The 16,348-nt window shown below is 37.8% G+C and overlaps 1 protein-coding gene across 1 annotated transcript in view; it reads right to left on the bottom strand.

The window, feature by feature from the left end:
• shi (dynamin-1 shibire) overlaps positions 1-15,932 on the bottom strand; it is a gene marked incomplete at its 3' end in the record, with an annotated part of 48,624 nt that extends 32,692 nt beyond the window's left edge. The window contains 2 exon segments of the mRNA XM_086976341.1: positions 12,428-13,218; positions 14,902-15,932.
• Positions 15,933-16,348: the final 416 nt, after the last annotated feature.

Below are 16,348 nucleotides of genomic sequence, written 5' to 3'. Positions count from 1 at the left end.
TCTGCAACAACGAACAAATGCTCCTGGAATTAAAATTCAATGCCTTTGGCATGCTGGCTGTCATATTGTATTTGTGTTATACTTAAAAAAGCTCGGCTCTCTTTTTCCTTGGCTATGACATGGCATAAATAATACTATGGAAACTTTAATCGAAAGATATTCGCGTGGTTGCCGCGAAATGAAACATTTGAAACAGCCAAAGTGCAGAAAAAAGAGGTCACTTGAGAGCAGAATTTTTTTGAGGTCTAGCAATAACTTAAGTTTCGACATCAATGAAGTTTTCTGGAAACGGCATCTAACCCTAGAAAAATAATAATGATTGCTACTGCACAAGATGTACGATTCTACTGGTCCATAACTTCAATGATTTCTTAACAATGGACTATCAGAGTAAGGCAGTGCTACAGAAGATAATTTTGTTGCTAAGTTCATGACGGCCATAACGTTGCCAATATTTTCTCGTCAACCACCGTTAGAAAAGGTAGTGTGAAATCGGTGCAGAGCTTGCACATTTCTACCTTTTTAAGTACATACTGAGACGTTCATATCATGATTTTACACTTTTCTGATGCACTTTTACGCTATGATCTGAATCAAAGCGACTTCAATAGATGATGCTATAAGTGTACAGAACAACATGCTGAAATCTAAGTGAGTTTCGAAAACACTCGCTTAAGCTAGTATCTCTGCCCTCGACTTTAAAACACCGGCACACGGTGAAGCTTATAACGTTGCGTGATTGCAAATGTAAAGAATCTTACTTATTTAGATAGTGTTTTGGTAGAACTTGATGTGTAAGAAATGAAGACTGTCAAACTCAGTTGCAGCTCTATTGATTTTAACTGTTATGGTTTTAAATGTTAATCAAGAGATTCCTCTATTAAAACGTTAAAGGAATGACCCAGTTGTTACTTTTCAACTATAAAAGAACGAACAACTATCGGACACAAACTAGTACCGGGGTAAGCGGCTCTCAGCGCTCGAAATGCATATTAATACCTGTATCTTCACAGACCTGATTGTTCTATAAGGACTACGGCTTTTCTTTATACTTTATCTCATTAATAGTCCAGTCTCGCAGGACAATTTTCACAAATTTTGCTAATGAAAATTATCGTTGCTTTTGAAAACTTTTTACTATTATTTATGAAAACGTCGTCGTAGAGATATTATGTATTAACCATAAGTATATACACAAGACATAAGTGGAATTCTTACATGTTATATCATTTACAGTTTCAAGACTCCACAGATGCTTAGCTGATCCAGTGCGTAATGAGTGTACCTTTATCTGCAATTGTAGCCCGTGTTCAAATTCATGCTCATTTATTAATGTACTATACATTACAAAAAATAAACGAACAATTGGAAATTTGTGTGTAGCACGACAGACGGCAGAATCTACGTAGTCTTTAAAGCTCTTATAGTTCTCGAGATCGTCCATAAGTAAGGCCGGAAAGATTCACACGTAGAAAAGGCTGTCGAATTTGTTGCTCCGTCCCGAGCCTATCGAATTCCTTCTCTGTCTTGACAGATCTGTTTTGACTTGTTCCAGACTACATTATGCTACGTAATACGTTTGAGAAACTCAACGTCAAAGTTGCAGGAGTCGGGGGCTTCGAGAGGCTTTTGACTGAGAACCGCGCGTTTTAACTGGTGCGTGTGCTAATTGGAATGTGTGTTAAAGACGCATATTGCTTTTCTTATCGTACGTTTGCATAATCGTAACTATGCGCTAGATGAAATGAGCTCAATGACATTATTACGTGTATAGTAGAAGTACTATGTATGCTTCCTTCAAATCAGGAAAATATTTTTTATCGCGCTCCTCAAATGCGGAGGCAGATCGCGTTAGCTGATTAGCATGGGTCGCAAACGATAACCAGAACAGTAACTATCAACGAGGATAAAGCATCAATGGGTTACAGTACGGTGAAATTAATTAAATAAACTTAAATTGTACGAAATATATCGAGTTGCATTGTACGTTGTTTATGGATTCATTTATATTACATCCAGTTCTAAGTAACCGTAGCTCGGATTATAGTTATTCCATTGTATTGCTCCAGTGACTAGCTGTACCTTACCCTGCCTATAATTCCATTACAGTTATTCTACTGCTCTAGTCCTGTTCTGTTATTGGAATGTTCCAGTCACTTTTGCTTCCTATCAAGCATTCTGCGTTGCTGTTCCGATTAAGCTGCAATTACACTGCATATGTTCTGCTCTTTAGCAAAATCCTATTGGCCGTTACTTCAGAGTTAACAGTTTAAATCAACGGTGACGAACAGTTGTAATTTTCAAGTAATGTGACTAATTTAATGTATTGCAATTGTATTTCTATTTTCCTATAATATCTTAGCAACTTTATAAATTAAGTTTACCCATATGCCTTGCCTATTTGAATGCTTTCTTACAACTGCTTTGTTATATCCTTCTCGCTTCCCTTCAATCGGTGGTCCAGTAATGTTTCACCCAGTTGCAGCTAGCCATTTTCTTTATCACTTCTCAACGAGTCTCATGAAAACCACAATCAAATCTGACTTGGTGCCTACCTTGTAGAGCTAGAAAAAAATAAACTTTTTTTAAAATCATGATTTCATTAAATCTCCACGGTTGTTAAATAGGTCGCCTAAAAAGATTTACCATATTCACTACCGCGTTCAATAAAAAAATCTAAAATATATATTGCACATAAAGAAATAACAACGTAAGCAATTTTAGGGAACAAGCCACAAACACACACGAACAAAACAGAGCTTTAGTAGTACACTAGAGCGCAACCCGAGAGCTTCGCCCCAAGCTGGGTTTTGGCCGTTTGACTACTTGCTGTATACAATGAAAGTGGTAAAAAAGGCCCACAGACGTTACACCGCAGAAGTAGTTTTAGCTGCCATTCCATTAAAGAACTCAGTTCTTATTACTCTGGCAAATCTCTATCGCATATGGCAAGTTTTTTTTCCTTTAGTAATTTATTTTCATCAAATCATTTATTTTAATGGTACCAACCACATCATCATTAGTTAGTTTGTCAGCTCTAGAAAAATGACAACAATACCCATAAGCTAATTTTGCGACAGCCATCCGGACAGACACACATCGAATTTTATTATTACACTAGAATGCAATTAGCGGGCTTCTTTTCGCGCCTTCTTTATTCATCACGATACTCGGTGCGCGTGATGAGGACAACAAGACGGCTTGTGGACTCCGACTTTTGGAGGCCAACCCATTACACAAACTCCTCTTTCCAGCAGTCCTATCTCATTTGTTGGCACCCCAGAAAGAACAACGCTTGCTTTACAGTAGATACGACGGTTACATGGACACACGAAATATTATAGAAGAGGATAACCTGTAGGGTGTGTTTTCCTCCTTGGCCAAGTAACATGTACTCGCGTATTCAATCTGTCATATGAGAATAACAAAGCGAATAAATGGGTTTGGCAGCCCTGTCTTGTCTGTACACTTCTGTAACCCTCTCGCAACAGTTCTTTTCTATCTCTAAGAAGCTTAAGGGACACACCATCCTCGGAGCTGATCTTGTTACACTGACACATATAAATCCAAGTATTTTACTGGTGAATAACTGGCGGATTCCACATGCCACCCGCTTGACCATTTGCCTGTGCAATAAAGATAACGAGACGTAATCTGCAGGTTGTTACGTAAAACGATCAACGAATTTGGCAATCTGGTTTCGCACGAAGGAAACCAGATTTAATGCGAATTTTGTGGTCCAAAGTCAGAGAGATAAAGAAACAGACAGAACACATGTCGAGTTTTAAATATGTATGTGGGAGTGATATTAAGCAAATACTAATGCAGAAATAAAGACAGAGAAAATGTAAACTTAGAGAAAACGTCGGATAAAATCGTAAAAATCTACGAGTGTGGTATCAGTATTATGTATATCATTAACTTTTTAGTGGAAGGTCTTCGCGCCGAGCGAGTAGTGCCCATGGCATAATTTTATGGTCATTATGTCCTTATTCGTCCTGTGGGATGAGATCAGGAAGCCACTGCCGTGTTGCCTGCTAACTGAAACAACTAGTCTATTTCATTACCACCCTTTCTTCACGTGTGGGTAATTCAGAAAAACGGCATCAGCGCTAGAATGGCTTGCGTTACATACATAGACATCGCGTTTTAGCGTAAGTTAGGCTGAAGCGCCATTCGCAGGCTTCGCAGACTCCATAGACTTCTCTGTTTGCGTAAAATGACCGTTGTGGAAACCATATCATCTGCCAACAATATCGAGTCCCTCCCCCCCGCCCCGCCCCACCGACCTAATGAAATAAGATCTGCTTTTATTTTTGTAAACGAATAGTAAAATCCGGAACGGCCTGCATTATCAGTAAACACATTGACAGCGTGGTGACAGTCCTTCAACCTAAGGCAATCGCCAACCTAACCCCAATATATTGGTATTCAATACGTATAAAAGGTAACAGTTAACTGAAGTTGAATGCTTGAGAAATCTTTCCTAGCCCATTGGATGCATCTTTTAATACCCTATCCGGTCCAATGGCATTGGTTTATAGGCGCAGGCACATAAAGCCCGAAGTTTCGTGCTGACATACCGTTGCGCGAATCTAAATAATTTATGTGAAGAGACGTAAGTTACAGACCCAGAACAGTTTTGACAGTTTTGTGCTGGCAACCAACCATCTGAAGTAATACTCAATAGCAGTACACGACGTAGTTTTAGGGAGCACTTGGAGACATGGCGGTGTTAAAACCTGCATCGTGAGTTGTCTAGGAACCCTGTGTCTGACTAAGTTCTGCTTACGTCAGAACCAGGCGTTTTAGTCGGGGCTTGTGGACTTACTGCCGTTATATTGCTTTTCTGCCACTGCATAAATTGTAAGTAATTAAAAATAATCTACCGGATTCATGGGCAGTACATTGGGGAACATTCTGAAGTTCCGATAAGATGCCGTACCGAGTAAAACCAAAGCAAGAAGCCTTTTCCTTCACAAGCATCTAAATGGAAGTTTGTGAATGATGGAAAGCCTAGGCTACGGGACTGTCATAGAAGCGCAATATAAGAAGGAATCCGGTCGTTCTAGTTACGGTCACGGTATCTTGAACAAAACTATCCTGTTGTCGAATAAGCTTCTTTAACAGTTGGCTGGGTTTCAAGCAGTGCATTGCCTTCGCTTTACTTGCTTGTTTTCTGTGAAATAAATCCTACAATGATGTCCACAAGGACTGTAGCGTAAGGCTTAAGGGACAGGCTGAAAGATGGTTGTAGCTTATAAAAAGAAGGCAATCCTAGATAGGCTCTCACCATATCTTACTCATGTTGCTAAAGGGTGGTGATACAGAAGCAACAACTCGTGTAGCCAGAGCGCCCGTAAAGATTGACCTTACAGGTGGTTATTAAGCTTGACTTCAAAGATGCTTTTAACACCATTCAAAGAGATCAATATTCGAGGGATACAGCGAGACGATTTCGCAAATCTACATTAATTTCGCAGAATATGAGGACATCGTTTATTTTCAGTTCGTACTGTCTTATTTACACGATTGCGACATAGACAACGCAACGTAGACCTCCCAGTACTAGACTAAACGAGAACAACAAAACAAGTGCAATGTTTTCCTGTTGTAGAAAGAGGCTTTTTTAGATGTTATCGGACACTGCACCGTAAATATTCTTAAGCATTTCATAGTCGTAGAAGCCAAGAGATAGACCTGAAAAGGCTAATATTACGAGCCGGATATCGACTGCAAGTGCCGTTCCACCGGGTAATACCTAATATTACACCTGTCTATCTGGTCAGCGTCAATCGCCCTGTCGATTTTTCTACCTTTCAGATAATGATTCACTTTTTCTTAATACCAGTGTAATAAGAACTGTAATAAAAATATGATCCTTGATATAAAATTTTTAGGTGAAATAAAGGAATAATGTAAACAGTGCGTTTTAATATTTTAACAAGCGAGTGATAATGAGCATTAAAAACATAGTTGAAAGTACGGAAGAGAAAGTTGTGTAACTTCTGAACCTTATCAAAGGAAAAGATGAGGCGATTAGACAGACAAAGTACCCAAAAACCTAACGAAACACCGCGAACCACTACTGTGTCACGTATTTTGCAGCGGACAACGACTGGCTAGAAAGGTACACGGTTTTTTACATCTCGCCCAAAGCATGATCTGAATTAAAACAGCATTGAGAAGCTAAGACTTCGAGCATTTGACGCTGTCCATAAGTATGTCATAGGTATATACGTAGCCTTTAATTAAGGCCTCATTAGTTGCCGACACCGTATCGCCAGCCCACGTGATCTTATGTAAATCTTACCCTTCTATTAGAAGAAAAATTTCAAGGTTTCGCATCGTTGAGACCCCAAAAGTAAGCGCGATGTCCAGTGATTTTGTAACATGCAGACCTGCCAGGATGGCGGCCGGAGTTATCTTCACACTAAAAAATTGAAATGTTTACGTTGCCACACAAATGATATTACTGTTTCCTCAAATATTCCCTTTTCCTTTTATATTTTTACTGTTTTTGTTTTTCTCTATACATAATTCGAAATTATTCTTGTTTCTCTATGAATACGCTGCAATTTCATTATGCAGCAAATAAAACTGAAATCAGGCTTCCTCAATAGATGATCCTACTTCCCATGCTTCTTTTATTTTCGACGCATCCCTTCCTCCACGTTTTATTGACCTCAGCAGAATGAAACAGTTGTACCGAGTACCACGCTAACTTTATGCTTGAGATAACAGCTCAAATGTGGTTTGAGACGTCTAGTAATGGTAACGTAGAACTGGATAGTGCACCCGCTCTCAGTTGGCCATTCAAAATCGATGAAAATTGTCTGAAGGCACTTTTGAAGGAAGACGATTAGCACTCGTGTGCATAATAACCGCACTCATGTGTCCACAAACTTGCATCTCGAATCTATGAGATTTATTTAAAAATTCGGGGCTCGGGTGCCCTACAACATTGCACCCACTATTTTTTTCAAACCTCGCGCCGACGGATTGCCAGCTTTGCTGCCAGATGAAATTAGTACCTGTATATTTAACGGTGAAACAATACTTCGAAAATTGGCGGACAAAATCTTCGAACGCCTTACCTTGGAAAATTCCACTTGGAAATTTCCAGCGAACACGAATAAATATTCGATTATTTAGTTGAAAGAGGGGCGTGCACAGCGGCTGCTGATCGCGTATAATAATACACTAATTGGTTCCTATTATTCTAAATTCTAACTAACTTGTTAAATCAAAAGCGTCATTACTTTTGTTACAACCTAATATAATACTTCCGTTTATTTTACTGAACGGTAATAGAGTCTGTATGGAGTAAACTAAGAAGATCATTCAGATTTTTTTTCAGACAATTAAAAAAGGATGATTTATTAAAGGACTCAGCGTATTTTTCTACATTCGTTTTAGCCTGAAACACAAATGGGTTGTTCATTGAGATAAGTGAGAGCTGCTACATTATTTAAATCCCGATGGCGCTTAGACTTGACCACTAAGCGCAGACCTATATGTATAACTCTAAAAATCTAGCACCTGATCCGCTTGTCTCTTTGAGCTTAGTTGCTTGGCTCAATGTAAATAACCCAGTCAGGTTGTAGAAATGTGGCAAAAAGATTAATTAAGTAATGTGGATCTGAGAACATCCGAGTGAATTTTCCAACAATAGTACTTGTTTTTTAAACATTTTAGGCCACCTGTGCTTAGCAGTTATGTTCAAACACTTTACTTGGCAAGTTTGAAGGGTGGTCCATTTATGGTAGCTTCACTTGTTAGTACTGACTCGGAGAATTTTGTAGCTTCAGTGCTAAAAAATACCTAAACAACGCGTGAACATTAAATAAAAATTAAAAATCTAGATAAAACTATGTTTGACACCTATAATAATGTATAAATAATAAAAATAATAACCTACACCTATAAAAATGTACATGTGTTTTTTAAAGAGCAGTAGTAGCAACTAGCGTAGCATTCCATATAAGATGTTTTCGCTAGTGGTATAGATCAAAAAAGAAAGATAGGTTCTTATAAGCAATGCATATAACAGATGTTGCACATTTTAAGTTATCCTAAATAGTGTTACTAAATAGTAAGGGAAACATCATTTCCAAGATACATGAAATTTGCCTTCAGTTCTTGCTTCTCAAGCATGGCACACGTTTTCTGTAAAGTGAGAACAACAGTGCCATTTGATCCTATGAATTCATCTGATCGCTGAAGTAGCCCACTAGCATTTTGTTATCATTCTGTGTTCGGACGGCTATCATCAGTTTAACATAGTTTGTCTAGATGAAGTTTATCGCCAGCATTCTTAACCGTTATTCAAAGCCCATCATTATGGCTATCGTTATACTTTGTGTTATAAAAAGCATAAGTAACAAGTGGTACACTGTTTAGTACTGTGCCTTCTGAGCACACGGTATTTGTAATTCTCTTTGCAATACTCTATTTTTTTTTTGACAAACAGCTAACTTTCCCTAGATAGCATAGTCACAACAATCCATTAACAAGCCTACTTTTCAACGTTAGCGGTTGTCAACGCAGCGTTCTACGCATCGACAAATGGTTTCGGTACATACACTCGATATTATTTGCCTTCTTGTTAATAACATCAAAGTAAAACTCTTTATTTTAGACAGTCTGTCACTGTTTTACCTCTAAAAAAAAAACGCAGATTGTCTGGCAGGCTGTGCAATGTGCACAGAAAGATGAAAAATTATTTTTGCATGTGGTCGAACGAACAACCGCGATAAACCACCGTCGGATGTCATAATAAAATAGTTTTGGAAGAACTGATAAGAATATATTCATTTTTTCATCTCAGAATTTTCTAACCCTTAATGCATACAGGGACGGGAACAGTACGTCTTTGCGGACTTAGGTTTTTTATACGGTTCTGCTTTGATAAAATCACAGCTAAGCTGCGCGCAAAAAAATACCAAACAATGACTCACCATTTCATTATGTTTAAATATATTACGATATCAGAGGCTGCTTTGTCAACTAATGGGTAGACTTAGGGTACAGCCAGACCCCTAATTCGGCTTTCAAACCTGCTATAGTTAGTGACAGGCCTGCGCCAAGTCGTACATATCCAACAATTCGTATGGTCGATAACGTAGTCTGTGGGAATCCTAGGTTTTCATTGTAGCAGGCTTTAGCTCAGCTAGCTGTTTATAGGAAGCTGCGAAGTCCCGAAGGCCGTCCTGTGCGCAAAAACGAAAATTTATATCTCTCATTTATATCTGCATAGTGTAAACTGCTTTAAGAAGTTTATACCGCACTACCGCAGCCGTGGTACACCAGGAGCCAGTAAACAAGCGCTGGCCTTATTAGCAGGGATACACAAGCCTCACCTAAAGGCAGGTGAGCCTTTACAAAAACGCCGCTTGTAATTTCCAATTTCAAGGTAGTTACAACAAGCTCATAAGGCATTCCAAAACACTGCACGATTTATTTTGTAACTGATCTTGTACACTTAGTACTTTGTTTCCAGAATTAAAGCAGACATTTTTGCGAAAAAACGAATGATGAGCGATAGCATATCGCACTAGCAGCGGTGTAGCGATATTTGAAGATATCATCAAATCTATGTAGTCAAAAATGGCATCCGCATCCTATACAACTCGAATGAAGCGGAGGATGATCGAACACACAGTCTTTACTTAGTGTTGAAATGCACACAACATTGTCTCCACCGACGAAAGTAACGGACTGTTAACTTCATGGTAAATTGTCTCCGCCCCGCAGGCACTATGAAGTAATACATAAAGCGGTGCCGAACCTTGCGAGGAACTGAATGGAGAATTGTGATTTAATGGATATTTGTTACAAAATGGCTACTTGGAAATCTCTTTAGCCGGGCTTAGGTTATCTGGCATGGTTCTGATAAAGGACTGGTTAATTCATATCAAGGAGATGCACTAAATAACCAAATCAGAGTAAGAGAACTCGGGCTTCACGATTTTATTTTGTGTCACCCTTGCTGAAATAGTGTTACTCATCCTAAATTATCGATTCAACTTCAATACAAATGTTTACGTATGTCACTTAACCACAACTCGAGCATTAACTGACATTTTTTAGGGATTGTTTAATTAAAGAAATATATATTCAATCTCCACAGTATGTTAAAGACAAGCACCTGGAACTCTTTTTATCCTAATTTAGTAATTAATTAGCAATTGTTGAATTTTGACCAAACCCGCTAACTACAGGCAAATGTGCTTAAATATTGCATAATAACCTGCCGGCGCTGATATGTAAAGAGAGAAAAAGTTACGTGTTTATATATCATACTTATTTTTATATACTTGTTACCCGGGCAGATGGAACATGATGGAGGCATTTTAAGTAACGCTAATATATGATGTTTGTATATCAGCTGATTATTATCAATAACCGAAGTACAAGGAGTTAGCTCAAGGCTATAAGAATATAAACGTGTGTACAAATTCAATAATATTGTTAAATGAGTATAAATAATTTACTATAGATATGTGCCTAATTAAAGGAGACGACATTCTGAAGATTCCTAGAGGACGATTCTTGACGCAAAAGTCCGCATCAGTAATACAAAACTCCTTTTGCAAACTTTTCTTTGACACTTTAATGCTTTTAAAGGCCTAAAAATACACATTTTTAACCGTCTTAAAATTAATTATAACTAAAGAAAAATAAGTGTACTTCTAGATCCTGATTTTGGTTGTGGACTTCTAGGTTATCCATGTGGTGTTCGATAAAAATACGAAACCCCGACAAACAATTGTACAAGAGACTACAATCATTATAATAAGTTGAAATTCAAACCTATTGTTGGAAAAATAGAATTTATTGTACACCTTTTAAATTTTGTGAGATAAAACCGACTTTTTCTATATGTTACTTCTACGATAGCATTTCATACCAAACCAAGTACAAAAAATAAAATAGTCAAGTCTTTTGAGATGCAGAATGCCTTTTTTTACATTCGTGTTTACGTTTAACTTCAATGTAATCTGGAAGAAATATTTGGAGCAGCTATTTCAATGACGATTAAGCCAATTTGTATATTATATGAATTCTAAGAGCTTCTCTGTACAAAGAGTCGTTTGACTTTCGAAAATTAAATTGATTTTTCTGATTTTCCGCCTTGTATTCTAATATAGTGTTTATTCAAAATAAAGCTTGAGAATTTCTAAAATAGGTTCATTTGTCAAGCTATCTGATCTAGGCGGTATAATATGAAGGTGTGTGTCTGTAATGCCTCATGATGGTGGAACAATTGCAAAAAAAATAAAGGGTGAATAGCAGCACAGATGATAGTTCAGTTACAATGGGAGCGCGAATTTATTGATATAAAGGTAGGCAGTACCTACTACAAGATTACAGGATAACTGCGACACAAGAGCGCAATATTGTTTATATAATTGAAGTTACTGAACAATCGAAGTGAGGTAATTAAGGAAATTAATGAAGAATTATAATCGATTTTCTAAAAGACAATAATGAGATGACGCAGCAAAGTAACAGCATGACTTGGGTAGAGCAGAGGGTCTACTGTAAGAAGATAATGGAAAAACTGCATTAAAAAGTCGCAACAAGGTAAAAAGTGAATTAAAAAAAAAATTAAGCAGGCTGATGTCCATGTAGAAAAAGACTGAGTTCGCTTTAGATTGAATTAAATGCTTCGAGTTTTACGATTTCTGAACAAATCGTTAGGTTCTATAGACTGATAGAACATTTTAGGTTAAATCAAAAAAAAGCTACAGGTCCAAAGCATATAGGTGGTTCAAGTTATGTAACAGTAAAAGGAAACCGATCTTTCTCTTCACATAGATTAAACAGAGGCATTTACTCGCTCGTAATGTCGTTAACGTTAGGGAAAAGAAATCATTTTCAGCCCATTCAAAAGGTAACGCAACATTGTAACAGACGGTGCTGGATATACCTCATTGCTAGTCTGCACAGTAAACCCAATATTTAAAATTGTCAACGTTATATTTAGGAGAACTGAAAAGTAACTTAATAAATAATATGTAGTTTTACTGATGATTTGTTTTATTTAAATGGACAACACATACCCGCCATCGAATTTTGCAACCCTACACACTGGAACCAAAAGATGGAAATTGTATAATACAACCGTGGAGTATATATAAACTGATATTAGTAGGTTAAGGATTATTAAAACAATAGTTATATAATTTTATGAGAATACAGTGCGATAAAATTAATGAACGCTCACCTATTAAATGAGTAACCTGTTTCCATCACCTAATTTTTTATTACGAGTATGGTAACCAACTGCTCTGAGCTACTGTACACGTTGACTTTATATTTCTATATAGCTAACTTAGAAGGCCGTTTCGTTATACCTAACTAACTGAACGGCTGATTAAACAGTACCACCATTCCAGTAAGGAAAGCAAGAATTACTCACTCGCTCGCTCGAAGTTGAAGTGGATTTTGCAGAAGGCCCAATATTATGCGCGGGAACCCGTCTGTTCCCAAGGAAATTTCTCAAATCGGAGGTTGATTGTCCGTATTCCAACACAATATCTTTTCTAAAATTGCTGCATTAAACTAGAACTGGCGAATAAAATCTGCTTGTCAGCATTAGATCACACACGAACATAACAGAAACACTAATTTTAGCTTTAACTCAAACTTCACCAAATTTCAAATAAACAGTCCGATGACAGCAAACATTTATTGATACTCTTTTAAACGCTTTTTAAGTTCTTTTTTTTCGCCTGCCTCAGTCAGTCGCCGGTTGTTTTGTCCACTTTTTTAGCCAATTATCCTTTCCGCCTTCGTGCTGTACAACACTATCATTGAAGGCACGATTGCACCATTACGGTATTTCTTTCTTCCGTTGTATGAATGTCCTTTTGCTGCCACTGACAACAATGAACACACACTCTCTGTATATATATCACTTCTCGTATCATCGAAGGGAGGTGGCAGCTCGGCCAGTGGATGTTATTCTGACGACGATGTTGGTCTTGCTTTGCGCTGTGACGTGATGCTGATTGTGGTCTTTCGAACAGGCGGGCCTGTTACTATTGGCTAGTAGCTAAAGGGAGGGAATAAGCCTTGCTAGTCACAGCCAATGTTGGCTGTTACTACGGCAACAAATGATGACTGTGATGATAATAACAAATACACAGTATGTTGTTTACGATTGTTCATGTTGTTGTTTCGGGGCCACGAATCCCAAGCAAAATTCGTCTGCAAAGATATGTTCTGCAATCTCAGCATTTAAACTGCATGGAATAACAACCAGCTGCAATGAGGAAGACGTTTAGTGTTGTAACGTTAAAACGTGTTTACTCTTCCACTATCTGGTTTCTTAGATGTACACAAAACAACGGCACGTATAGGAATGTCATTCTAAAATACTTATAATACACTCAAGCTGTTGATAATCGCTGGGGTAACAATTATATCCTTTTTCTAGAGCTTTGGCTTGTACTTGGGCTAAACCGAAAATTAAATTCAGCTAAGCTCATCTAACAGAACAGATTTTCTCCATTATCTTTAAATCATATATCAATTTCTATATTATAGAATTCGAAACATAACACCTACAATGTTCATGGGCTTTAAGAGTGTATAGTATAATAGGCCATCACTCTCTAGGTATGAATGCACATCTTTATATTTAGGGTTTTTCTAATTTCGGACTACTTTACAATATGCATAGTTTTTCATTCGTCACCTGTTCGCTTACGTACAAATGCAAAGATGTATTCTTTGTAGCTGAACGTGTGCATATGCGTTGTATTTCAACATGAAGCATATAAATTCAATAAATAACTGCTTGCATAAAGCGTTGATATGAGACTATATTCAATTAATTCTGTTAATTGTTTTGACTTGCCTGCTTTCGTAAGTTCGCTTGCTACCCTTGGTACTTGAAAATAAACGAGTCCTTTTTAGAACGAAGCAATAAACCCGAAGGGCCCAAAAACAGCGTGCAATCCTCTGAATTTAGAAATGAGGTGTTATCTAACGGGCCTTTTCGGCCTGAATGAAGCCTCAGCCAGATTAAAAAGTACTCTTTTTATCCAAGAACGACGGTTTACCTCAGTTATATTAGTACGTTATTTATATTTTAAAAAATCCTACTTTTATAAGGAAAGCCGGTAGACACTCAATAATGTTTAGATTTAAACGGAAGGGAAATGGGAAGAAGATAGGTCAAAAAGCTATTTTGAATACAAATTTTTCTGATACAGAAAGTAAGAGCTGTTTTATAAAGTAGATCAATTATTAGTTGGATCGCTTAGATCCAACGTTAGTCCTTTTGAAACTCTTCGCGCCTTTCTCCACCTTTTAAATTGTTTGACTCTTGCACCTTTGGGACTCTTAGCCATCTATAAACTCACTACTTTAATTTGCGCCCATTTTTTTGTGACATAATTTAGAAACCTTTTGACGAGTGACATAATTCCTAATATCGATTGGTGCACGCTTATTATTGCACAGTTGGATTAAAAATTGAGTAATAGCTAATCCACGCTTAAATTGTGAAAAAGACGCACCGTTTTCCGATCAATTCAACCAAGAACGAACCGGTTCTTTTCTAGTAGATTAGCATGTTCGCAATGACAAACAGTTCGCCAAAACTTGACCTGCTATAAATGGTCTCTTCTATAATCTTCTATAATGGTCGTTAACCCCCACTTTGATGTGATGCTGTTGCCCTAGTTTAATTCGTTTGAGCAGAATAGGGAAAAAGCATATACCCTATAATCAGCATATTTTTAGTAAATGACATTTGAATCCAAGATAACTGCATGGATATATTGTTTTGATATGGTAATATAATTTTTGTAAGCTCGACAACTATTTGAAAAAATTCCTCTGAAGCATTATATTTAACTATCGGATTTTAACGTTGCAGCTTACACATTGTAACTTTCCTGACTGTGAAATCCTAGGTAGTTTGCGGAAGCACGATAACGACATATCCCATTCGGCATAAAGTCCCGGCATACGCAGCCTAACTGCGTGAGAGTAACTTCGTTGACAGAACTGTTACTCCGGCATGTTTCATTGATTTCCAGCTAAAAAGCTTTGAAGACATACGATAGCACTCGTTGGTCATTTATAAAACGTTTCTTTTTGCATACGAGTATGTAAAGGTCTTCTGCTCGTCGTCTTCTACGGACATAGTCCGCCAACGGTCGCTTTGTACGGGAACAGTTGAAGCTTGAAGCACGTTCACGTTTCTGGGGCCGCTGGAAACGTTGCATTGTTTATAATAGTCTTAAGCCTTAGCCTCGCGAACTTGGGAAGCAACCTGAAGGTCACTCTTGGGAGATAATAGTGCGGACTGGATAGACCTTGGATAGATTTGAGGGGTTTCAATTATAAATCCGGTATTACGTAGCTATCTGCGACAACTCGAACAGATGGACGGCAAGAGGAATAATGTTCGTGATGTTTTCAAAAAGACAGGCCGACAAGAATCTCGAGCGGAGTACCTTTAGCCGCGCCATGTCTGTCTATTCGTGCACTGCAAACTGATCGACTCACTTTTCCAGCTCGCAATTGGCACCCATTTGTTATATCTTATACTCAGGGCTAAATTCTACCGCAGTCGCTTAATGCTACTAACCACAAAGCTGTGACTGCCTTACACCAAATTAATTGAACGTAGGGCATCTCTCTCCTAGGTTTACAGAATAACGAATTCTCATTACACGCATTTTTCACACCTCTTGCACACCAACTACTATGCAATATCACACATGTAAAATATTTCTACATATGCCTGTTTGTCCGCCAATGGCTTTTTCGTGTTTTACGTTTGGTACTTAAGCCGTTAAATACTACTTCACATGGTCGGCGCCCTGCACGAAATATATTTGGGCTCAGATTCGAATCTGGACGAGGTGTCTTTAAGGTTAGTAGGTAAACACATTACCCTCTACGCTATTACAATAGGTGACTGCCCAAGCTAAAGCAACCCTGTAAACGCGGCGCATTGAGCTGATTTTTTTTAAAGCTGGTAGAGTTCCATCCTGTGATCGAGCCGCTTGGATCAAATTTTTTGCTGCGGCAACTTCGCTTTCCCATGAGTAATGTTAATTCGCAATGTTAAGTTGTTCATTTTCCACGATTTGTTAGATTACAGTTAAGAATTTGTGAAGAAACTGCATTGGAAGATTATTCTTCACGAAGCAAGACGTGATATTCTATTATAAGCGTAACTTTTAACGTTTCATACATTTACCTAGAAAAAGTAAATGGTTGTAAATTGATGAAAAGTGAATCATCTTAGCTCGCCTTATTTTAGAAATATAAGTAAATAGTTTCCTTCTCCTATAAAGAGCCGAATACTGATTTGGTT

This window comes from Varroa destructor, unplaced genomic scaffold, assembly GCF_002443255.2.
Source record: "Varroa destructor unplaced genomic scaffold, Vdes_3.0 BEIS01000414.1, whole genome shotgun sequence".
NCBI lineage: Eukaryota > Metazoa > Arthropoda > Arachnida > Mesostigmata > Varroidae > Varroa > Varroa destructor.
Note: the sequence above shows the minus strand (reverse complement) of the source record. Positions and strands in the feature narration are given on the sequence as shown.